A 25579-nucleotide genomic window follows, 5' to 3' on the forward strand; every position below is an offset into this window, starting at 1 on the left:
AGAGAAAGGAAGTGGGTTTGCATCGATAGAATGCCAGTTCCTGATTACAAAAAGACCACTCTTACTGAAAACAGAGCTGTTATAAGGTAGTAAAGAAGAATAAAAGAAATACAGGTATCGCCACCACAGCCAAACGGCCGAGGCTCGCAACTACAAATCACGTGACGCGCCAGGGATCCCGGAGGCTGACAAATGCGAATTACGTTGAATGTTTGAATGCGGTAGTACGTTTTTTCTCAAACATGATAACACGCTTTTATCATACGTAAACGACGGCGAAAAGACAACGTAAACGTTCCAAGGCAAATACAAAAATATACTTGGAGGCGCCACAGGCGCCCACTTCAGTTTTGGTTATGTTTCGGCTCAGGCATTTCGTGCGCACTCGGATAGTTTGTTTGAACCTGCAGCGCCTGAATTACGAGCTTGGAGCAGCAGATGCGCCTTGATGGTTCCCATTTGAGCATTCTGAGGCACGAGCGAGCGAAATCCGCTACCGCCGACACACTCCTTCGTTCTTCTGCGCCTACATATCGCCGCCGTTGCCGCTTCGACTGCGACCTGACCGCTTGACTGCAGCTACGTACGCCACGAAAAGCATCATATGCTAAGTACCGAAGGAAAAACGCAGTATCATTCAATTGTTCACTAAATCATGGCACATCTGACCAACATATACTGCGTCAACAAGACCTTCAACGTGCTATTTGCAGGCGTCGTAAACAAAAGGGGCATACTTGCCGCTCATACCAAGGCGAGCGTCGATATATTGCGCTCGTCGCCCGGCGAAAAAAAGGGCCTCGGGTAAAATGTAGAAACTAAAAATAACGAAGCACCAGAAATACATTACAAAAGGTTAAAAAAAAATCGATTTGTAAAAAAAAAAAAAAAAAAGAATAAACGCCACGACTCGAACTCGCTACTGCTTGCTCCGAAACGTTCGGCGCTAACCGCTCGGCTACGCCGCGCCACAGGAACCTTGGATATATTTCTAGTTTTTATGTTATGGCCCCATTTACAATAAATTGTTTCTGCTGCCGGTCTAAAAGTTACAACTTCTTGATCATCGGCGCATGCTGCCTGCTCTCACGTCTTGCAACTAATGTTCTGGATGCCTATGCGCACTATATTGTGCACTGGATCCATTTTAACATGTGGAATTTCGCAGCGCTGGCAAATGTAGTGGCGCCGGCACTTCGGTCATGTTCTGCTACCGTGGACGTAATTTTCGCTGAACACGGAGCTGTAGCACAAACCTTGAAGGAAAAAAGTGCAACGAAGCTTCAAAACTGACAAGCGCAGCAGCGAGGACACTATTTTGCTGGTAACTAAATCTTATTTGTATGTAAACATGTCAGGAAGCGTTGCGATGACCGAGGGCTCGGTTTGTTTATACACAGTGCAAGAAGGAGCGCAAAAGCTTGAGAAACATGTAAAGTATTGTGCATTACAAGCCCTCTATGTTTTTTTCTTCTTCCTTTATGGGCCCATCGCTCGGTAAATTGCTCTCTTCATCGTTTTATTTATTTCGGCTGAGGCCGTCATTGCGAGTACGCTGTTGCCAAGTTGGCCCTTGAGGGATGCGACGCCGCGGACCGCGCCGGCTCGCCAGCTATCACGGAGTCTCCGCTTACGTCATAGTGTGCGTCACTCAACTCCAGCTACGTAGCTGGAGGCCACAGTTTGAATTCGTCCGGCGGGAACAAGAGAAAACCTGAACTTCTTATCGCAATATCTCAGCAATTATTCGATTTTTTGCTGCCGGATATGCGGCGACAGTGTCACCAAATGTAGTTTATTAGATTTTCATACCATCTTTGGCTGTCTTTAGTGTCCCTTTAAGCTTCGTACCATTAAGCTTCCCATTTCGTATCCCCCTCCTGGTAAAGTTAGCTAGTTTGCGATAGCGATGTGTGGTCCTTGCTAGATTTCATTTGGATCACATTTACGCTGAAAGTAAGGTTTATTCCCAGCTTAAGGGCTGCAAGGTTTGAATTTGTGCTGCAAGGTGTGTGTGTGCTGCAAGGCGCAAACTGCTACAAAACTAAGATTTTGCTACTCGAAAAATTGCTACAAATCCTATTTCATCTGTTGCACTCCTGAACTTGTTGAGAGGGGAAAATGGAACCGGTCGGGAACCAAATGCGGTCTCAGCCAAAGCACGAATTAGGTGGCCCTGAGAAGGGCCTTTTCCGATGCTGCAGAGTTTATTGGGGGTATTGGCGGGCGACAGCTTCAACTATAGTCGAAGAAAGGGGTCCTCGCATCTTGTCCTTACGTTGATGTTGGCCCACCAAAACCAATCCAAATGTGAGTTCAGCAGGGCCGCGGTTTCTGCCGGTACGTACCAGAACACGCTTGGCTTTTTACCAGGCTTGCTTGACGCATTGTGTGTGCGCACCGGCGCTGGGGTCCACAAAGTTTTATTCGTGGCAAACTGTCAGGTGCATGTCTCCGACCGCGTCCTACAGCTCTTCCAGCCTGCTGTATCCCCTCCACTCGTCCGTCACCACCTTCGTACGAGGGAGAACATTTTCCGCAACAGTTACCTCCAGTGTAGCGGCGTCGCGCTTGCGTACTCGGAACATTCAAGTTTCTCCGGTAGATACCCAATAGAGGCCGAGATCCTGGGGCCCGGACTTCCACATCACCGTAGTTCCGGAAACGGCCAGGAACGTTGTCACCTGCGAGCAGCCGACCGCTGTTGGTATTGCGCGGAAGAGGGATTCGTCCACCTGAATTTCCTCCCCGGGGTCGCCCATGCGCGGTCTCTGTCGCAGGTCCTTGCCCACAACCTCACGGATGAAGTTTGTCCAATCCGTACGGGCCTCCGGTCCGAGCTTGTACCGCCTATTGACCCACTCCGAAGCCAAGGCGGCGTTCACTCCTTTGGCTGGGGCATACATCAGCCAGAGGATTTCCCGCCGCGAAAGCTTCATATTGGGCCGATCAGCAGCATCCTGGGAAGCGAAAAAGCTGTTCGTAGTCTTACGGCCGTGAAGAAAAGATTCTCCGTTTTCCTGGGACAGCTCTTTCCGGCATTTCCCGCCACGAAAGGTTGGGCGAGGCCCTTTTTTAACTTTCCGCATCCGCGTTACGACAGAGCCCGTGCAGTTTGGCTTAACGGGATTGAAGCCAAGTCGTCCGCACATTCCCCAGAAATGCTGAAACGTCTTGAGCCTTCCGCGGCGCTGCTCGTCCGAGGGCAGAGTTGTTGGGGCTGCCGGGAGCAGGCCATGCTGGCGACAAAACTCGTCCACAAGGTGATCATCATGCAACATGCACGCAAAGGATATGATGCCAGGATCGATCCTTACGGCGGTGGCTGTCATGATGCTCAAGATCCAGGTACACGAACGGCTGACTTAAATAGTCGTCCACGATTTCCCTTCCTAATTCTCGTTGTCGTCCCCCTTCTCATACCGCATTATTCACATAGCAAGGTTTGAGCAAAGTATATCTATAAACGTTGATTTGAGCAACCTGCAGCACTGTCTTCGCTGCCCTTGAGATGATCCAGCATTCAGGGTACACGTGCGCTGTGCTGGGCTACACTTTAGTGATGCAGATCTGTCGATAGTAGTAACAGTGACAGAATTCGGTCACTATTGAACTATCAACGGTAAAAAAAAAAAAAAAAAAAAAAAAAAAAAAAACTATCGATAGTACTATGGATAGTTCTATCAGTAGTAATTTTTTATCGGTAGAATAAAATCAACTGTGTGAACTCATTGCAGCAAAATTTGGTTCCCTGAGTGCATGAAATGATGGTGCTGGTAAATATGACAGGACTCTACATTATCGCAGTCTACGCATCACCGAGATTTGCAGATGTGCAATCGAGTTGAAAAAAAAACATTAGCACTAGTGACGTGTTTCCGGAGCGGCCGACAACGCTCGGCGCCGCGGTTACGACCGCGCCGATAACAAAATTGCCAATCCTGAGGCCCTATTATAGCCCTATTTTCGACACACATCAATGTTGTTTCTCTGATTGGTTGTAAGAAAAGTCACGTGTTTCAAATTTGTGGCGCAAAATTGCGGTCTGTCAATGCGGCAGAGAAAACAGAACAGAAAATGCCGTACAACTGAAAATTTTTGTCAATTTACAAAAAGTTTCTGTCAGTTGTAAACAGAAAAAACGGTAAAATCACAGAAAAATCAAAAACAGAAAACAGAACAGAAAATTTCTGGCAGGACAGCTGCCAGAAAATTTCTGTATTTTTAAGCAAAAAAAAATTTACAGTCTATTTAACGATATAACACAAGGCTACTATACTCGGAAAAATCTAAACAGCACATTTATAAACATTCTGTACATGCTACGCATGGACCATGTAATGCTGCGCATTATTTTTGTTTCAGAACTTTTTCTTTGAAATTTTATCCAAAAGCGCGGGAAGGTATCCAGACAAGGGCAAAATTTCGTAGAGCCGAGCCACAAATGGGGCGTTATATATGGTCATACGTCCTTTGGAGATGCGTCCTTTTTGCCCCTTGCAAGATGGCGGACGCCGTCTTCACTTATAACGGACCACTTCTACTCCTGAAGTTCTATAAGACCTCCTTGGTAATTACGGGATTTTCGGTTACTGCTGCGATTAACACTATTAAGCAGTTCTCATGCATGAGCATGTCCGTTCGCAATACATCGAAACAACATGAGGCACCAAAAAAAATGAGATGACAAAAAAAAAACACACAAAAAAACACGACATCTATTTCAGAAACAACGTAAAAGAAGCGAATACATTCTTCACTCTCTTATATGTTGAATATGTGCAGGGAACCAAATTAAAATTGAATGCAATGATCAAGCAAACATTCGTAGTTTGTGAACTACTGAACGCCACGACACCATCACAATTGAATTTGTTGCGCTCACAGCGCACCAGGACGGTACGAAAGATTAGGGCGGAAAAAAAAAAAAAAAAAAGGCCGTTTTGTGCACTCTGAGCGAAATGAAGTTTTAACTCACCGAAATTTCATCTTTACTCACTTCACTTCGCGATGCCTACAAAACTATATAACATTTATATTGAGTGCCTGGCGAGGTATTACAGGTCGTGTTCGAAAAATTTGACGTAATTTTTTCGCATTGCCTCATTTATTGCATGCCGCTCGTTTTACATGCATGCAGTGGTTACTCTCCTTGCGAGAAAACGCCGCAGCTGAATCACGGGCACGTACAATGCCGTACCATACAACATTTATCGAGATATTTTATTCAAAAGAAAATATGAAAGACCTTATACACTCTAAGAACTGGAACTCTTATTTCAAGAGTCAAACAGCCTAATTACTCCTGCAGATCTCACTTTACTCCTGCCATATGCGAGGAGGAGTGAAATGGCCTTTCAATCTTCCAAGAAAAAATGAGTAAAGTGAGCATTCTACTCCTGCAGATTTAGATAGCATTAAAGGTTGTTTTACTCCTGCGAGAAAGAAATTTTAACTTTCCGTACCACACATGTTTCGATTGTTGCTCGGGCAGCACAAGTGTCCGTATTGGACATTGAAGCAGGCGTCTTTTTCATTTTTTCCTCCTGTCTGCGTGATACCGCATTAAATAGTAGTAATCAGCTATCAAGGGTAAAGGCTTCCAGGCGTGTCGTCTGCTCCTGTTTTCAACTACGAAACTGTCAACTGCTCAAACCAAAGTTACATGAAGAAATGAATAACCTACAGCCATCTAACTTCACAAATGAACTTTATTATTTGCAAACAATTTATGCATTTACAAATACTTGATAGTTATCAAACTCACGCTCCCTCTTCTTTTTTTTTTTTTTTTTTTTTTGCGTTGCGCAACTGTGGATCTCCTTGTTCAGTTCAAGCGCTGCGTTAGCTGTGCGTAGTTTGTTTTTGCAGCCTGTCAGTTGTATCGTATTTCGCTTAGCAATCCTTTAATACCGCCGGCTTGACCTCTTAAACTACCCTGTTATATCATTATGAAATGCATAGCAAGCCAGAAGCCTTCGCAGTGTTCACCATTTGCAGCGCCCACACAGGATATGACCTGCAACTTGCTTTCAATGCTCGCTCGCCAACGGCATCAACGGTCTCCGGACAATAATGGAGTCATTCAGGTAAGGCTCACTTCTTTTTTTTTTTTTTTTCCGCAACTGCAAGTTTAAAATACGCGCAAAAGCTTGTAGACTTCTGTTCATTAGCATATATTTTGAAGCCTCAGTTTTACCAAGCGCTATTTTCTTGTACTGGGAGCAGTGGCATTGTCGCTTGTTCGAACATGGGAGGCGCGTAGGCGCTATTTGTTTTGGCAGTGCTGTAACCGCTAACTTTCTTCCGTAGACACAGAAGTATGTGTTCTTGTGCATACATATTTTAATAACTTCCATTTTTTATCATCACAAATATGCATCGGCAGTCACGTTTACGTCCGGTTGAGTGAGGCATTACAGTTTTGTTCCTTGCACTTCCAGGTGTACACTGACATAGACGTTTTTGAAAATGTTCTCCTGGAAGACAGCTGCTTGCTCAGGGTGGATGCTTGCTTGGTTGCTAAAGGCGTCCCGTGAACAGCATTAAGCTCGTAAGTGTGTTCTTCCGTCACATGATTCTCAAAAGGCACTACCATGATTAATGGTGATAAATGCTTTATTTGCCTACCTATGCTGTACAAGTGGAGGAACCGCGGCCTAAGGCTAAGCACATGCCCACAAAGTGCGGTCAGCTGTTGCCATGGTCTCCTAGGCTGTTCTCTCTAAGGACGTCATTGCATATTAGGGCACTTCAGATGGACAAGCAGCTTGAGTATGTGAATGTGTTTGCTTGCACTTTATGTTCTGAAGATTAGTGTCGTGTGTAGCAGCCAATCAAGGAAGTAATCGTGAGTTAATCCGAAGAAAATGAATTGCTCATTTTTCCCTTCCTGGCATACTTTTTTCTTCTGCAGAAAAATCACTTATAAACAGTACGCATACTTTTTTTATAGCTGCAGCATAGACATGCTGTTATAAAGCCACTTTGAAACCTCAAAAAAGTAAAGTTGCTATTTAGGTCATGCTCATAAGAAAGAGAAGCTGCTAAGAATGCCTCAAGAATTAAGTGTTGAGTCATAAAGAATATTCTTTGTTGCTGTGCAAAATAATGCAAAATGTCCTACATCTAAAAAAAAAAAAAAAAAAAAAAAATCTGGAAACATTTTAGTGACCTGCTGCGTGCTTGCTGAAACACACACACACAAAAAAAGAAAATGAGGGTGGGGACCAATGTTGTGTGCACAAAGGAAGTTGAGTAGCTGAGGAAGTCATCGCCGAGCTCTACGACAGCAGACTTGGCATGGCAAGGAGTCATAGAGCACTGGCACGACAGTGTTGCATCGGCTTCAGCTCTTTCCATGCACTTTTGATGGCCTTCCAACTCATCAGAATTTGCAATGTGCAGGACCATTTTTTGCAAATTGGCTTTTAATGCCTGAAATGTTTTCAGTGGCTTTCATATCAGCGACCTTAGGAAGCCAAGCTAGTGTAATGGGCTACAAAGCTTTTCAAGGTGCACTTTCACAATGTGCGCCGTGAGGATAGGGAAAGAATGCTGCGGCAGAAAATGCCCATTCTTGTAAACCATGATTGACAGCGCTTAACCACACGGCCAGAGTAAAAAACACATAAATGACGAACACAGGTGCTGAACTTCAATTTTATTCTGTAACTGCTAATACTCTGCTTATATACCCATAAAGGCACAGACAAGTGGTGATTTTTGACACTTGTGGCAACAAAAACTAATGTGACAAATAAAAACCAAAAGAAGTACCGAAAGGACAAACCTGAAGGAGGAGAGAATGAAATAGGCAAGTTATCTTTTAAGCCGCCAACACATGGAAAGTGGACTAATAAGAACAAAAAAAAAATACAAATGTGGAAGGGGAGCAGAAAATGGTTAGCAGAGGTAAAGCTAACAATTAGCACAGCAAAACGCATAAGATGAAGTGCACTAAAACTGAAAAAAAAAAAGCGTCATGAACAACAAAAATGAAGCTAACAATTGACTTTGCCAAATGCAGAACACAAGCAGTACTAAATAGCTAAACCAAAGCAAATGAACGAAACGCGCATGATCAACAAGGGTGAAGTCAACAATTAAGATAACGAAAGGATGAAGATGAGGTGCATAAAACCAAAGAAGAATAAAATGTCAAGAAATGAATTCAACAAATGTAACAAAGCTAAAACCAGGCTAGATTAGAGAAGTCCATAAAGAAAGACAATCTCTTTTCCCAAGAGTGAAATGGAGGTGGTGCTAACACAATCATCCTTGAGCCTCAAAATCTTGGCAGCTTCGACTATTTCATGTGTCAGCTTTACCAATGTGTTTTTAACACTTTTTTTTTTTTCAAAGATTGGGTGGCATGGCTTCTTTGAGTCAGTTCCTGCAGTGGACGGGCAGATTCCTGGGAGATATACCTGATAAGTCATTTTAATGCTCCATTAGCCTTTCATTGATGCATTGGCTTGTTTGTCCATGTATACCTTACGGCAAGTGAAAGGCTTATAGTGAGCGCCTTCTGCACATGCTGCTAAGGGTTTTCTGTGCTTCTTGGTGCGGCATCTTTTCTTTTTCATTAACGATCCACGAAAGCTGCAATAGTTGCTCAGGGGCAGAAAAGAACGTCAACTCCTGCTTTCTTTTCACTCATCGTAAGGTTGTGGGAAATTTGGTGCATGGAACGAATCACTGCAACCTTTTTGCGTGGCCTGTGCACTTCAGCCAGTGGTTGTGTTTTTGCACTTGGTGTTTTTCAGAACTTTTTCTGCGACAGTGGAGAGGACTTGTAATGGGTACCCTGATTGCGTGAGCCTGCATACCTTTTTCAAGAAGCTTTCTTGCAATTTGTGCTCGCATGACTTTTTCAAGGCGTTGACAAGGGCAGACAGGATGATATTTCTTTTGACCAGCTTTGGAACGAGCGGAGTTGCATGTTAGGAAGGGATTGTTTCCCCTTGGTCCAAATGGCCGGCACACATAACTGGATGTAAAGAAGATTCTTAGTTCCAGGATGTGCATGGAATCATTGTCCGGCATTTCGTGCATAAATTTAAGGGGAGCCAGGGCACTCTTAAGGACACTAAAAATTTCAGGTACTTCATGAAAAAAAAGGCTTCCTTGCCACAGTCGAAAAGAACTAAGAAATCATCCACAAAGCAGAAAATATTTTTAACTTGTTAGTGTTTGAAGTGGTTCCTGAGACTTCTGTCATGCATAGCTAAGAACAGATCACTGAGAACGGGGCAATACATGATAAAATGCAGTTCCTGTGACTTTGGATATAGTGTAAACCATTTCATTCTACAAATGTTGATTTTAGGTACACAGAAAGCATAACCAAGAAACCATCTACAGAGACACCACACAATCTGGAAGGATACGGCTCCAGGTTTGTCGATAGCTTCACGAACACATTTCATGAGGTCCCCCATCTTGAGGTATAGAATAAAATAATTTTAACATCTGTAGAAAAAACACTGTAGGCTTTCTTTCTATTCCAGTTCAAAGACCTAATGATTTCTTCTGCATTCTTTACCAGAAAGGGATCATCGATAGAAAGCAATTTCTGGTTGCCTTGTAAATACATAGCGACGTCTTTCTGCCAGGTATCCTCCGAAACAATAACGCACAGAGGGCACGAGAGGTATATCTGGCAGAAAGACGTCACTATGTATTTGCAAGGCAACCTGAAATTGCTTTCTATCGATGATTTCTTTCTGGTAAAGAATACAGATGTAGTCATTAGGTTTTTAAACGGGAAAAGAAACAAAGCCTATCATGCCTTTTCTATAAATGCAAAAGGCTTGTTTTATTCTATACCTCAAGATGGACCTCATGAAATGCGTTCGCAAAGCTATTGACAGACATGGAACCATATCCTCCCAGAGTGAGTGTGGTGTCTCTGTAGATGGTCTCTTAGAATTGCTTTCTGTGTATCTAAAATAAACATTTGCAGAATGGAATGATTCACACCTTATCCAAAAGCACGGGATCTGCATCATATCATGTATTACTTACTCCCTTGCTCAGTGGTCTGTTCTTAGTTATGCATGACAGTAGTCTCAAGAATCACTTTGAAAACTCACGAGTTCAAAAAAGTTGCCGCTTTGGGGACGACTTCTTAGTTATTTTAGGCTGTGGCGTAGAAACCGTTTTTCATGAAGTACCTGAAGTTTTGAGTGTCTTTGAGTATCCTGGCTCCCCTTGAATTAAAACAAGAAATGCCAGACAATGATTCCATGTGCTTCCTGGAACTAAGCATCCTTTTACACCCAGTCACGTGAGCTGGGCAATTGAACCAAGGGGCAACAAGCCCTTCCTATCATATGACTCCGCTCGTTCAAAGCTGGTTAGAAAAAATATCATCCAGTCTGCCCTTGTCAACGCCTTGAACAAGTCATGCGAGCACAAATTGCAAGAAAGCATCTTGAAAAAGGTATGCAGGCTCACGCAATCAGGGTACCCGTTACAAGTCCATTCCACTATCGCAGAAAAAGTGCTGAAAAAAACACCAAGTGCAAAAAACTGAACCACAGGCTGAAGCACATAGGCAACGCGATAATGTTGCAGGGATTCCTTACATGCACCAAATTTCCCACAACCTTACGACGAGTGAAAAGAAAGCAGGAGTCGACGTTGTTTTCTGCCCCCGAGCAACTATTGCAGCTTTGTTGAATCGTTAATGAAAAAGAAAAGCAAAAAAAAAAAAAAAAAAAAGAGGCCGCACTAAGAAGCGCAGAAAACCCTTAGCAGCACGTGCGGAAGGCGCTCACTCTAAGCCTTTCACTTGCCGTAAGCTATACATGGATCAAACTGGCTGATGAAGGCTAACGGAACATTAAAATAACTTATCAGGTATATCCCCCAGGAATCTGCCCGTCCACTGCAGGAACTGACTCAAAGAAGCCATGCCACCCAATCTTCGAAAAAAATCTGTGTTAAAAACACATCGGTATAAGCTGACACATGAAATAGTTAAAGCTGCCAAGATTTTGAGGCTCAATGATGATTGTGTTAGCACCCCCTCCATTTCACTCTTGGAAAAAAAAGATTGCCTTTCTTTATGGACTTCTCTAATCTAGCCTATTTTAGCTTTATAACATTTGTTGAATTCATTTCTTGACATTTTATCTTTATTGTTTCGTTTTATGCACCTCATCTTCATCCTTTCGCAATGTAATTGTGGACTTCACCCTTGTTGCTCATGAGCGTTTCCTTCATTTGCTTTGTTTTACTTATTTAGTGCTCATCTTCTGCATTTAGCGGTCGATTGTTGGCTTCATCTTTCTTGTCATGCACCTTTTCTTTCAGTTTTAGTGTACTTCATCTCGTGCGTTTTGCTGTGTTGTTAGCTGACCTCTATTACCCATTTTCTGTTACCATAGCATTTTTTTTTTTTTTTTTTGCTGTTATTAGTGCGTTGTTCCACGTGTTGGCGGCTTAAAAAATGATTTGCCTATTTTGTTCTCCCCTTGTTCGGGTTTGCTCTTACGGTACTTCTTTTTGTTTTTATTTGTCACAAGTGTCGAAAATCACCACTAGTCGGTGCCTTTATGGGTATATAAGCAGAGTATCGGTGGTTCCAGAATAAGGTTAAAGTTCAGAGCCTGTGTTCGTCTTTTATGTGTTTACTCTGTCCGCGTGGTTAATTAAGCACTGTCAATCGTGAATCAACACCACTAGCCCGACAACTTTTTCTATCCTTGCAAGGTCCTTCTAGCAGGTGAGAAAGGAGCTGGTGGCAATGATTACAAAATAAGCTTGGGAGCTCAGCTGACCATCAATGCAGGAAAGAGGTGAGAGGCTGTCTTTGTGGTAACCCCCCCCCCCCCCCCCCCTTCACATGTTTAAGGATTGTTGAGTACTTGGCCTGAGGCCATTGACATAAAGGGGATCATACCTTAAAATAGCAGTATTTAATGAAAGTTAGAGCCTTGGCAGCAAAACAAACATGGTATATAAGAAAGCAAGCCACAGGTCAAAAGACAAAAGTGTAATCATTTACTTTTTAGCAACTAGGCAGCACTCTTTTTGTTTCTAGGCCCACCCAGTACAGGCCCACCCAGTACGGCCTTAAAGTTAGGGCTTTTGTGTAGCCATCCTATCTGAATCCTGCTTTATCACGCCTTTGCCTAATAAATTTATCTGACACATTAAGGCTCAGGGCAGCCCTTATCTCACCCCCTGTTATGAACAGGCTGTCACTAACAGAGGCAACAATTTGTAAATTCTTTTTGGTTGCTTTTTGGTGAGATAGCGGGAAGCATCTTTGATTTGGTCTTCATCCTGGTAAGTGTGTATGATTATGCCCTCTGAAGCCTCAGCCACTCCAGTTGCTTTTCTGTAGTGCGCTGTCCAGTGACGTCCCTCTACTTCAGAATCTTGTCGCTTGAGGTATCGCGGCAGCCTTGTAGGTCCGTAGCCATGCTGAAGCTCTAAGCAATGCATATTGATAACTGTCCATTTTACAGATTGAAAAAGCATTCACATCAGAAAGTGAGAAATGAACGATCCATAAATGGGCGTGTTTGGCCAGTGTTTAAATTGCATTTCTTCAATTGTTTGCTGTATAGGACAGTCTTCAGAACATAAAATATGAGCAAGGCCGTTTGTCTACTCATGCTGCCTGTTCATCTGAAGTGTGCTAATGTGGAGTAACATCCTTAAAGAACAGTGTAGCAGATGTGGGCATGCTATTCAACCCTGTACAACCTCTTGACCAATCACTTTGTGACTAAGTGCAGTTACTACAGGCCTACTATTGCCTTCCATGCTAGGTGTGTGTTAATTGTTGCACTCCTTATTTAATCTTGAGAGAATGATCTGTGTAGGTAATTGCATAAAATGGATCACTACCTTATTTTGACAACTGATTTATTGCTATTGCTGCCATGCAGCATGTGACACTGAGTGTAGAGTTCTCAAGCACTTCCTTCCAGTCAATGCTTGGTTTAATAATTTTGTTGTCATTGGTCTTGTGTTGTTAAGTAATGGCAATAATTAGTGAACTGGTTGATCTTGTGCCCTTCCAGCAGGTGTGCTTCTGCTTGGCAGCACATGAAAATCAGTAATTCTTGTTTATAAGTCACTGTATCTGTTCTGTTCCTAAGCATGTAATTGTACTCAAGGGGACTCACAGTTCTTCAATGCTGCTTTTTTGTAATACACTAGTTGACTTTGCTTTATATTTGATATGTATTCTTTCCTTGACTGTCATTGTGTATATTAGTGGGCCTGTTAGATTATCCACTGTCCGCAGGTCACCCGAGTACAGCCCAGCCATTTGTTTACGAGGGTTGCTCTGGCGTTAGTCTTTCTCCAGGTGAACAGTTCCGGGCTACCTGCTGGCTGCTAGACTTGCCAGGATGATTTTATGTTGGCTGCTCGCATCCAACTAGCAAACAACGAAGAGGCGATGGGTGAGTAATGTCTGCGGCTGTTTTTATTGACTAGGACCGCAGAGCTTCGGGTGAAATTTTCTTTTGTTTTTAGGGTGTCTTTAATAATGTGCAGGCAGGTGCTCATTTCAGCTGATCTGCAGTGCTCATCTATTACATCTTTAACTGTCGCCGCATACATATTTAGTTCGCAGGAGTCAAGTGGATGCAGCTAGCACAGAACCGGGTTAAGTGGAGAAATATGGGAGAGGCCTTCACCCTGCAGTGGGTATAATCAGGCTGATGATGATGACATATTTTGTATGTGTGTGACATTGTCTCCCATTACATAATTTACAAGATCAGATGATCATTCCATATCGAGCTTAATGAGTTCGGATTTGAAAATTATATTTGATCTGTCAAGTTCTAGCATCAACTTATTTTACAGCATTGTTCGAGGACCTTCTCGAGCATGAGAGCAGACCTCAATTCCCTGTGCACTCAGGCATGCGCATTCATGCAAGTATATCGTCAGCACGCGACACACGGTCTGATTGTTCGGTATTTACTTTTCTAGCGCAGTGGAAAGGCCATACTTTGGTAATTGCTCAGAAATATTTTAAGATGTAACGCATGCATGCACTATCACGTTTCACTTGATTCGTTAAGGTGGTCACGACAGCTAACAACTGAGCATAAACTGGTTATTGCATTTCACTCCTCACATGTTAAATTATAAATCCTCGAAATTTGAGCTCATTCGGTGCAGCAGATAGTTTTAAAAATAATTTTTATTATTATTGAAATTGGCTTTCTGGTCACAACCATTGGCCGCTGACGTCATGAGATATCATTCCCATGTCTTCTGCTATTCGCGATGTAGGCTATGTAGGCTGCACTTTTGCATTCATGCTTGGATGGTGGTCACAGATTTTTTTTTTTCAGCAAAAATATTTTATTTGCATATTCTCTTTTCTTTGAAAAGCCTGTACTATAATATGCGACTTTAGTGATCCTCGGACTTGTTTTGGGCTTTGTCTAGAGGTTGCCAAGGAGGCTGAAATGGACAGGCTCATGCTGTATAATTCAGCATACAATCAGAAGCATCTTATTCTTACGCTATGAGATTTAGCTTGTTTAAGCAACAAGCGCTCACGTATATAAAAAGGTACTTGTCCGTTTCTTTCCACCGTGTACCTGCGCCACGAAAGTGGGGAGGGGTTAGCATTATGTTCCTGACTGCTGAGGTATTGCCGTTGCTCTTTCGGTCCAAAAACTAAGAGTAAGCAAGCATTACCTTGAGGCGAGAGCATACCTTGCAACATTAAAGGAGCAGACAAAACTTTTTAACAAAGCGATACCTCTTGACAACCTTCCGTTGATCAGTTCCGTCGGTGTCGCGAGGCCGAAAACCTCACTACGGTGAAAGGTGACCGCTGGCCGTGCTGGTGTCGTCGCCAGTGTAATGCGAAAAATCGTGCGTCGATAAGCTAAAGCTGATAAGCTGACTGTGACCGTGCCTTATGCTGAAGAAAACATGCCTTATTCTATATTGCTTTTGTGCAGTAGCATCTTCATCAAGCACTTTCGTCTGAGGGTCGGCCACTGAGTCAATCAACTCACCCCCCCCCCCCCCCCCCCCCCCTCTCTGCAAAGAAAAAAAAAATTTGTCCTTTGATATTGCAGCCAGCATTTCAGACGACGCTCCACCGTGTATAGTCTTCTGTCTGCAGTAATAAGAATGTTCTTAATATGAAAACGCCTTTGCTTTAATAAAACTAGCAGCACACCTCTGATTTGGATTCATTATGCAATTGGGGCTGGTACAAAAGCAGCCAATGGTGTGTGCTGTGCCTTCACTGTGGGGAACAACTGCCAGCATGACCAGCGTGGCAGTACGGCCTTGCATGTTGTTTTCCATGCATGATGGCTCACACGGGGAAGATTGGGAAAAAATAAGGTGATAGATAGTGCATGCATTTGGCATTTCTCAAATATTTCTGAGTGTTTTCGAAAACACTTCCTTTTTTCACTGTGCAGAAAAATGAAATGAAGACGTGAAAAATTAATGCACTCATGATACTGATGTACTGTCTTTGCCAGAAGTAACCAGGCTGCGTGTTCCGCTTCTCAGTCTGTTAGCAGAGAATTCACAAAACTTCTGATGCTGTAAATTGGTGCAAAATAAATGAGAGCTCCTGTCTTCACTTACCAAAAAGTTATGATCCTCAGGGGATCCATGGTAGCTTCAGAATACAAGCAAGAAGAAAAACATGCAGCCTGGTTACTTTTGGCAAACACGGTACATGCACTTATTAATGTACCTTCTCGAGTACTGGGAGCTGCAACCCACGGCAATGCTCGAGAAGGTCCTCAAACAGCAAGTCAAGTAAAATAAGCTGAGTACGGACTTGAGAGATGAAACGTATTTTGCAAATAAATCGATTTAATGAGCATAGTATGATGCAAACATCTGCACTTGTAAATGGTGAGAAGAGATATGTTGCCCCACATACACAAAATAAGTAAGTAATGGCAATGGAAAGACACACAAGATGTCCACCACGACTGGCAGAAATAAGCACTATCCTTGAGATTGTAGGAAATGTCGTGTTCACTGAAGTACCGCACATGCTCACCACTTCCATATAACCTCTGTCGTCTGCTAGCTGCCCAAGCGCAACCCACACTAAATCGTCCTTGTGAGAGTGTGGCATCCAGCAGCATATCATCAGAGGAAAAATAACCCCCCCCCCCCCCCCCCCCCCCCCCCATACACACAGAAAAATGTAAGAGCTGGCTCCACGCTCGGGCGCCCCTTAGGCTAATAACTTAAGCCTAGTGACAAGGCGGCGCGTATGCGGAAACTAACGATAAAAAAGAGTAAGCGTGACAAATGTCTCTTAAATGTAATTTATGTTCATTATTTTACCTGTGTTTGCTGTGTTTTTGGTCATTTATTTTTAATGTGACAGTATTGAAGGCCCCGTTTCCCCAAAATCTTGCATTGTTGTTGGCAACGTCGTGAGCAAATAGTCATGAGCAGGGTTCTAGCATTTGGTAATAAGCAGCTGACATTTTTGTGGGTCAGGCATTGATTTTTGGTGTTAGTTTGTGTGGCATCATGAGGTCGCATGAGATGCCGAATTGCCTGGAGCTCCTTACGATTTAAGGGTGAGATGGCAATCAAGCCCTTCCAAGTCGCACTTTTGTACAATGTTGCTAAAGCAGGTATATATATATATGTGAGGTTGTCTTTCAGATAATGTGGTAGCTTATCACTGAATGCTAATGTATGTTTGAGATAAATGGATCAGTGACGAAGCGAATAGCAGTATGCAGGTACGAAAATGAGGGTCACCTTGTAGAAATGCAGACTGGAGACAGTCACACTACCACATTATACCCTTAAAGGCAGACTTTAAGTATCCCTCCAGGTCTTAATTTTAATTTATTTATCCGAGGGCTGTTTTTAGCACCTGTTTTCGTTCCGGATTTGGTTTTTATTTATAATCGTGTGGATTTAAGGTAGTCTCATTTCTCGCAAGGGTGGAAGAACGGGCTAGTTGCTGGTTCATATTGGGAAAGGAAAAAATGATGGCACACTCGACAAAGTGCTGTGTTGTCATTTTTTTGTTCATGTCTCAAAAATGCGCTCTTATTTTTTCTCAAGCTCTCTGTTCTTACTGAGCTTTTTCATTTCACCTCAGATACCTGACCTACAGTAATGAAGGACATGCCTCTTTGTTTATGCCTTATCACTTAATGTTGTGGTATTATATATTTTTTTCTTATGTGTTTTAGATAAAAAGAACGACCGAGGTTGCCCTGCTTTGTTATATTGAACAACAATGCACCGTAAAGTCATCCCGCTGTCAAAACATGCATGAACATCAGAGCATATCCTACCTTCCGTTATCACTCTCAAAGAAAGTGTCTAGTATGCAGAAACAATAAGGCAGTAGGCATTGCTAGTGAAGTTAACTGCCGCCCGACCACATTTCTTTGGTATGTATGATCAGGTCGTTTAGGCTTTTTGAGAAAATGTATTGCATAAAAGGGTTGCCTTTTCTCAGTATTTACACTCGGCAAAGTGCTATACTGCATTATGCAAAGATAGTCTACAGTCTACCTCTCCCTTCTTGCCACCCTGCTGAAAGATATCTGTTGTCTGCCTGTAGCAATGCATCCGTCTGTTATTTCAGGCTACTAGGGAAAGTGACACTATGCACAGGCAACCGTAATAAGCATACTTATTGAGTCCCCACTAGCAACGTAAAGCAATTTGCCTTTAGGAATGCAATAATAAAGCAGTTGAGGTGTTCACGGCAGCTGGTGGTAAGGTGGGTCGGCGTTTTTGTCATCAACCCTCAACAGTTAAAGGCTAACCAAGCACATGTGCATGCAGAACATCAATTGTACGCATAGTTTTTGTTTAAAGCATTCTAGCTGCACATCGAGCTTTAAATAAACTGATACCCAGTCGCCGTTGCTCTACTTTTGAAGCAACCTTTCTGCACAAGTAGATCTGCACATACCAACAAGCCTGGCAGGAAGTGGCTCTTTAGCATAACACCATCGGCTGCTGTCTAGTTTCAATTGATGAGTGTGCACTGCTCTACCTACAAAGGAGAGGTGCAGATTATTTGCTCTGTGTGCTATCTGCACACTCCAGTAATGGAGAAGGTGCAGATCCAGTTGGGCAGGTGACACATTGTCATGTGACCAGTTCGGCTAACAAAGCATACTCCGTGGCTCGTATTCAAACTTCTCAAAGCCCTGTTAGTGGTTGATCACTTCCAGTGTAGAATAGCATGAGTGAAGCTGCTGCTACCCTGATTCTGCTCACACTTCAGAAGTTTTGCCTAGCCGGCACACTGACGGACCGACTGATTGATCTTGTAGCCTGTAAGCATGTGCTCGGGCAGTGGTTAACTTTACTAGTGCTTCTGATTTATAGTTTCTTGCACTGTTTTTTATATGGTCGACACTTTCTTTGAGGATGATAATGGGAGTTCGGATGTACTCTGATCTTCATGCATGTTTTGACAGTAGGGTGACTAAATGGTGCATTGCTGTTCATTACAACAAAGCAGGATGACCTCAGTAGTTTTTTTGTCTCAAACTCAAGGCTATAAACACATATTTTGACAGTAGCTCCACCCTCGTTCACAATAAGCATTTGTTATAGCTGAGGCCAATATAGGTGGGCTCTACTTCAGAGCTACAAAAAAGTAGTGAAACCAGTACCAACAAGTTCCATAAGTACTCACCGGTACCAAGCTGTCGAGGATTTTCTCTTTAGTCTGACATATCGAATACACACACATGTGGCAGCTGTTAAATTAGGTTTAAAAAAAATAAAAACAACAGTAGGCGATAATGCATAAACAAATTCATCTTCTTCATTGGTGTAGGTAATGCATCTGGGGTGGAATGAAAAAACTCGGTAAGAACAGAGAGCTTGGGAAAAAAATAAACCGCACTCCTAAGACATCGACAAAGAGATGACAACACAGCGCTTTGTCCTTGTCTCAAGAGTGTGGTTTTTTTCCCCCGAGATGAACTGCCAGCTAGCTCATTTTTCCACCCTTTCAGGAACAGAGACCACCTTAAATCGACGCGGTGCTACAAATGGAAACCAAGTCCGGAAGGAAAGCAGGTGTTAAGAAATCTCGGAAAAATAAATTAAACCTAATTTTAAAACCTGCAGGGATACCTAAAGTCTGCCTTTAAGGGTATGCTGCTAGTTGCTTCGTCACTGATCCATTTATTTCAAACATTTATTAGCATACAGTGATAAGCTACCACATTATCTGAAAGACAACCTGACATAGATATATATACTTGCTTTAACAACATTGTACAAAAGTGCGACTCGGAGGGGCTTGATTGCCATCTCACCCTTCAATCGTAAGGAGCTCCTGGCAATTCGGCATCTCATGCGGCCTCATGATGCTACACAAACTAACACCAAAAATCAATGCCTGACCCACAAAAATGTCACCTGCTTATTACCAAATGCTAGAACCCTGCTTACGACTATTTGCTCACCACATTGTCAACAATAATGGAAGATTTTAGGGAGAATGGGGGCCTTCAATACTGTCACATTAAAAATAAATGACCAAAAGCACAGCAAAAACAGGTAAAATAATGAATATAAATTACGTTTAAGAGACATTCGTCACACTTACTCTTCTTTTCTATTGTTAGTTTCCGCATATGTGCTGCCTTTTCACTGCACTTAAGTTATCTCATTAGCCTAAGGGGCGCCCGAGCGTGGAGCCAGCTCTTGCATTTTTCTGTGTAGGGAGGGGGGGGGGGGGGGGCTACTTTTGGTTGCTCCAGAATGCGTTTTTTCTCGACGATATGCTGCTGGATGCCAGACTCTCACAAGGACGATTTAGTGCGGGCTGCGCTTAAGTAGCTAGCTGACGACAGAGGTGATATGGAAGTGGTGAGCATGTGCGGTACTTCATTGAACACAATCTCAAGGATAGTGCTTATTTCTGCCACTCGTGGTGGACATCATGTGTGTGTTTCCATTGCCATTGTTTACTTATTTTGTGTATGTGGGGCAACATATCTCTTCTCACCATTTAAAAGTGCATATGTTTGCGTCATACTATGCGCATTAAGCCGATTGATTTGTAAAATGCGTTTCATCTCTCAAGTCCATACTCGGTTTATTTTACATAGCTTGCTATTTTAGGGCTTTCTTGAGCATTAGCGCGGATTGCAGCTCCCCATGTTTAGTCAGGAGGCATATTAATTTGTACATGTACATGAGTATCATGAGTGCACTCATTTTTCACATCTTCATTTCATTTTTCTGCAAAGTGGAAAAAGGACGTGTTTTGGAAAACACTCAAATATTTGAGAAATGACCAATGCATGCACTATCTATCACTTTATTCGTTCCCAATCTTCCCCATGTGAGCCATCATGCATGGACACCAACATGCAAGGACTGTCACGTTGGTCATGCTAGCGGTTTCTTCACAGTGGCGGCACAGCACACACCATTGGCTGCTTTTGTACCAGCCCCAATTGCATAAAGAATTCAAACCTGTGGTGTGCAGCTTAACTTTTATTTATGGTAGAGGCGCTTGCATATTAAAAACATTCTTATCGACGTTATGTATGGATGACTGCATGCAACAGACACACTTTCGTGTCAGCTCTACCACATAGTGTCCTCTTTTCCCCAGATTGATTCCTAAGACTGCACTGCATTCCCATCCAGCAATGGAGCCAAAGTTCGAGCTTCACCGATGCTGGCATCGACAAATCCCATTGATGCTCTCTCTCTCATGCTCCCTGTTTCCGCACTCCTTTTATGTTGAGCTTTGAGAAACTAAAATCAGCTTTAAACCTGTGCCCTTTTAGCCATTTAAAGCTGTGTCTAGCTGGGTCAAAGCTATTGCATGACCTTTCAATTTTTTTTTACATATGTTTTGTGACTCCTAAAATTGTGACTCCCATTTGAGAAACATTGCTTTTTGATGACTGAAGTGAAGCATGATAGTGCATGCATGTGGTACATCTCAAATATATCTGAGCTATTACCAGAGCATGACCTCATTTCCACTGCATTGAAAAATAAAATACCATACACTCAGATTGTGCTTTACACACTGACGATATGCTTGCATGAATGCGCATGCCTGAGCTTGTACTGAGGGCTATGATCTGTCACACTCGAGAAGGTCATTAAATGGTATCATAAAATAAGCCGAGGCTATGCACTTGTCAGATGAAAGATATATAGGGAATCCGAGTTCAGTGAGTTCATTATGAAATAGAAATCTGCAATTGTCAGTTGCCTGGTGGGAAAGAGTGCCACATGCATATTATACGTATATAAGCAGCGACAGCTGAAAAGATACCATAGGTGGGCACCATGGATGAGCTAAGAGCACCTATGATTCCCTCGGATAAAAGAAATGTCGCATGATACTCCCCTGTCCTTCTAGTCAGTTTAAAAATAGTACATAAATTTTTCACTTCCATATCACCTCTCCATTGTCTGCTAGTTGGAGGGCTGCAACTAGCATAAAATAATCCTGGCATGTCTGGCTGCCAGTAGGTACAAACAAGACAAATATGAATAAAAATGGGAAACGTTGCTTTATGCTTTCGCTAGTTTCGCTGGCTGCTGGCTTCCCTTATGTAATTTGTCATTTGATAGATTTCATTACTACAAAAGCAGCGTCACTTCAAAATTTACATTGTCATGGTCTTGATGAGTGTCAGTATTAACTTAAAATTGTATAGACATGCCACAGCATTCATGGCTTTATTCTGGATATAGTCTGATAGGCATTTTGAGCAAAAATCATGCGCATATCTCTAGAAGGTGGTGGTTGGCTGGTGACATGGCTGGACACTGCTCAGTGGTTGTGCACGTCACGAGTCTAAATGACACTGCTAAGTTGGCAGATAGGAATTCTGGCTTTAACCAAGCCATTAAATGTGCCCGAGTGACCTAGGGGTGGCATGTCTTTGTCTGGATCCAAGGCTCTTTGGATCCAGTCAACCAGGCATCCCCAGGTGACTCAGGCAGGTTCAGATGGCTTGGTTAAAGCAGGTCTCTATATCTTTATGTGGTCTAACATAATGTGATGGCTTACAACTGTGTTAATGAGTATGCACAACATAATAGAATAAATTGTGGGGTTACTCATTTAGCCTGTAGTGAAGTGTCTGCACATGAATGAGAATCCACACGGAAGCCCCAATGTGCTCCATCATACACTTAAGGTAGAGTTTAATGTGCCCCCGATTTTTTTGCGTTGTCTTTGTAACAGTGTGCATGACTATACATGGATTACAATCTCCATGTATAGTATATGTTAATACAATCTCTCCCATCATCTGTTTCAATTTCAACGCCATAGCAATGGCTGTGTCAGAAATCAGTATAGGTCATGGAAGGCATGAAAAACAAGAAACTGCAATATCTGCTTCATGATTTTTCACTATATCGCCTGGTTCACGAACAGTCATCACACCGAACGTGCCTTTATGACCTTCCTGATATTTGACATAAAAGCCTTCTTCACCTGGATAATGAATATAACTAAACTCAAGGATTCATTCAAGTTATTGACACGAAAGCGTTACTTCGCTATGTTCACAGATTTCTGTCCGTAGACCGCACCCGCAAAATCGTGTCCGCAGCAGTTGCGAGTAATTAGGAAACGTGAGAGGTTAATGAGTGGTGTCAATCGATAGAGGCTGACATAATGTTGCTGATGAAAAATAGGCCAATAAGCTAGTTAGGTAATTAATTACAGGCAAAAAATGTAAAAGTTCTCTGCAGCAGTTGTGAGTAATTGAGAGGTGGTAGAGGTTAATGAGTGGTCCAATTGATAGAGGGTGACATAGTGTTGTGTCGAAATAATAATTAGGCCAATAAGGTAATTAGGTAATTAATTAGAGGCAAAACATGCAAAATCGTGTCCGTAGCAGTTGTGAGTGATTGAGAAATCGTAGAGGTTAATGAGTGGTGTTAATCGATAGAGGGTGATGTAATGTGTGCAAAAAAATTATTAGGCCATTAAGGTAATTATTTAGAGGCAAAAAATGAAACAGTAAAGGCAAAAATGGTCTCATTAGCTAATGGCTTGGCGCCACATTTGAATGTATCAAATACTAAAATAATTAAACCAGTGAACTAAAGTGTCTTCAAGGATGTGACACCACACAACCTGAAGTCGACCTAAAAAAGGGCATATGAAGGGATTAGCATGCAATTTCAAAGTACCAAAGACTAAAGTTAAGGCAGTCAATTAGAGTGGCGTCAAAGGTGTGACGTCACGAAACTGGAAATAGAGCTGAAAAAGGACATAGGAAGGGATTGTGCAATTTGAAAGTACCAAAGACTAAAATGAATAAACAAGAAGTGGATAATGTGAGCTAGAGGCTTTGATGTCACACAACCAACCGGAAGTCTAGCTGAAGAAGGGCATAGGAAGGGATTGGTGCACAATTTGAAAGTACCAAATAAAATGGGTAAACAATAAGTGAATTAAACAACCAGAAGCAATCAACAGCAGATTCCGTGCTTTTGCATTACTCCAATTCAGATTCTGCAGCGCTCTTTTTAGTTGTAAATGGATGCCACTCTGCAGAAGCGGCCTCAGTAAATTCCAGAGGGAGTGGAGGTTCGCCAATACAGCTGCACGTGTTCTACATCCAAAGCCAATTCTCGAGCAACAAACGGTCCAGTGCAGGCCAGGCTTGTGTTTAGCCTCTGAGGGGCTGGCATAGTGGTATTCCCACTTGAGGTATAGCAAATTGGCAGTCAGAATAAACGAGGTATGTGGATTTCTAGATCACTAGCTTTGTTTAATGATTTGGAATGAAAAGTCTACACTTGGTCATGATGTGCCACTGCTAGGGCATACCTAGGTGGCGACCCCAGGCCTTCACACAAAGTTTTGTTGCATTAGCTGTAGGTTAAAATGAAAACTTGAGATTAGGAGTATGTTTAGTTGCTTATAGTTTGCTTTAACCTTCCTTGCATTGTTTTTATTCCATATGCAGGCACCTGGAAAATGCAAGGATATCTTGAGCGGCTTCACTCGGCTCGGCAGGCTGCGATGTGGTCGAGCGGCAGAATCACTTGATTAAAACTTTGCTCACAGGATCACTTGGCTTGTAGCAGTGTTCTGGGCACCTATTGCCAAGTAGACTGTGGTGTCGAAAACACTGATGGGCCTAGACCTCACAGAGCACATCCCAAACGTATTGCTTGCATGCACAGCAATTGTGAGAAAATAAAAGCTGTCATCAGCGTGCTTTTGCGTCGCTATTTATTGAAGCACCGATTTCACATCACAGACTGTTGTGTGTAAGGTGCAAGAAATGTGGAAAAAATTTGGTCACAAATATTGAAGTTTGTACAGTGAAGCAAAATTTGTTCATTCACCATTGAACAGTGTAGTGGAAATACTGTGCACCATTTTGCAGAGGAAGGTATGGCCAAAGTGAGTCCTACAAAACATATAGCTAGAACTGGTTTAAAAAATGGTAGGATATGTAAAACAGGCCATGAAATTTCATCAGGAGTAAAATAAAACTCCTTCAAGGAGTACAGGCACTCCTATCAGTGGAGTCCTTGAACTCCTCCTGGAAGAGTTGTAGGACGCTACTACAGTGTGTAGTTATACTCCTTTCGGAGGAGTGCCTTTACTCTATTCACAGGAGTAGCGCAGTACTCCATCAGTGGAGTCCGATTACTCTATGGCTAGAGAGAGTTCTTTTACTCTGGAAAAAGGAGTCGTATATGGGACAAGCGAAAACTCCAAATGGAGTTCTAGTACTCCTTCTGTTCTTAGAGTGTACTATGGTATGCAATCCGTCTGAACTGTTCAGAAATCTTTGGCGCACTTTTTAAAAATGCATTATGCGCGCTTTCTTGTTTGTAGAATTTAGTAATGCATGGTTCTGCCCGCGAGGCAGGATAACGGAGTTAACCCGTTACGCGTCCAAACTGTTTCCGTTGTACGTAAAAATATTTTTACAACATTTGTGTGACGGCTGGACTTGACGATTTATTCGACCTTAAACCATGGTTGAATAATATTTTAATGACAAGAGTTTACCAAAAAATAAATAAAAAATGAAAGAATGGCCCACAACCAGCGCGGCCGTGACTCGGCGGCCTAGTCCGCATCATATGTCAGTGGGGTGGCTGTAAAATGAGCAACTCGCAGATCTTCAATGGCTCGTTCGAGCACTTCCAGTGCCGACGAGAACCGGTGTACACGGTCGCCGAGGTTGTTGAGCCGACTTTCCAGGTCCTGTAGAAGCTGCACGACCTGGCGAAAAGAGCAGAAAACGCTGGTCGGATTACGTTGCAGAATGAAGCAAATAACAATAAAAAGTGGCACTCGCGAAATTCACCAATACATTCCCACCGACTGGTCATCAGCCAACCCGGTGAATTTGTAGGACCTTTCACGACTGCACAATGAAATGAAATTTATTTTTTCGCTTTGTTATGGTTAGGTTTTTCTCGCTTTATTAAAGCGTGAACATGCTATGGCTATGTAGGCGGATTTCGCGATTTTGTCGGCGTTGTAAAAGAGGAACGATCCTTAGGCAAGGAGATTTGGCAGTTGCGACGAGCGCATCAAAGACGTGCTAATCAACATCTGCCTACATCCCAAGCAAAA

At 42.7% G+C, this 25579-nt stretch overlaps 2 long non-coding RNA genes across 5 annotated transcripts in view; both read left to right on the forward strand.

Moving 5' to 3' along the window:
• Nucleotides 1-25579, forward strand: part of LOC146206202 (uncharacterized) — a 542419-nt gene that overhangs the window by 312716 nt on the left and 204124 nt on the right. The gene's annotated exons all lie outside the window — the stretch shown is intronic.
• LOC146206212 (uncharacterized) lies at nucleotides 5829-24198 on the forward strand. 4 transcript variants are annotated; one of them, XR_014704387.1, is made up of 5 exons: nucleotides 5829-6089; nucleotides 6444-6553; nucleotides 11722-11807; nucleotides 13323-13430; nucleotides 23946-24198. It is a non-coding gene; the product is annotated as an uncharacterized LOC146206212 (long non-coding RNA). The 4 variants fall into 4 exon arrangements; XR_014704388.1 differs by lacking the exon at nucleotides 11722-11807 and having other exon boundaries at nucleotides 13271-13430; XR_014704386.1 differs by lacking the exon at nucleotides 11722-11807.

The sequence above is a fragment of the Amblyomma maculatum genome, chromosome 1 (genome assembly GCF_055883805.1).
Source record: "Amblyomma maculatum isolate TAMU_Amacu chromosome 1, ASM5588380v1, whole genome shotgun sequence".
NCBI classification, from domain to species: Eukaryota; Metazoa; Arthropoda; class Arachnida; order Ixodida; family Ixodidae; genus Amblyomma; species Amblyomma maculatum.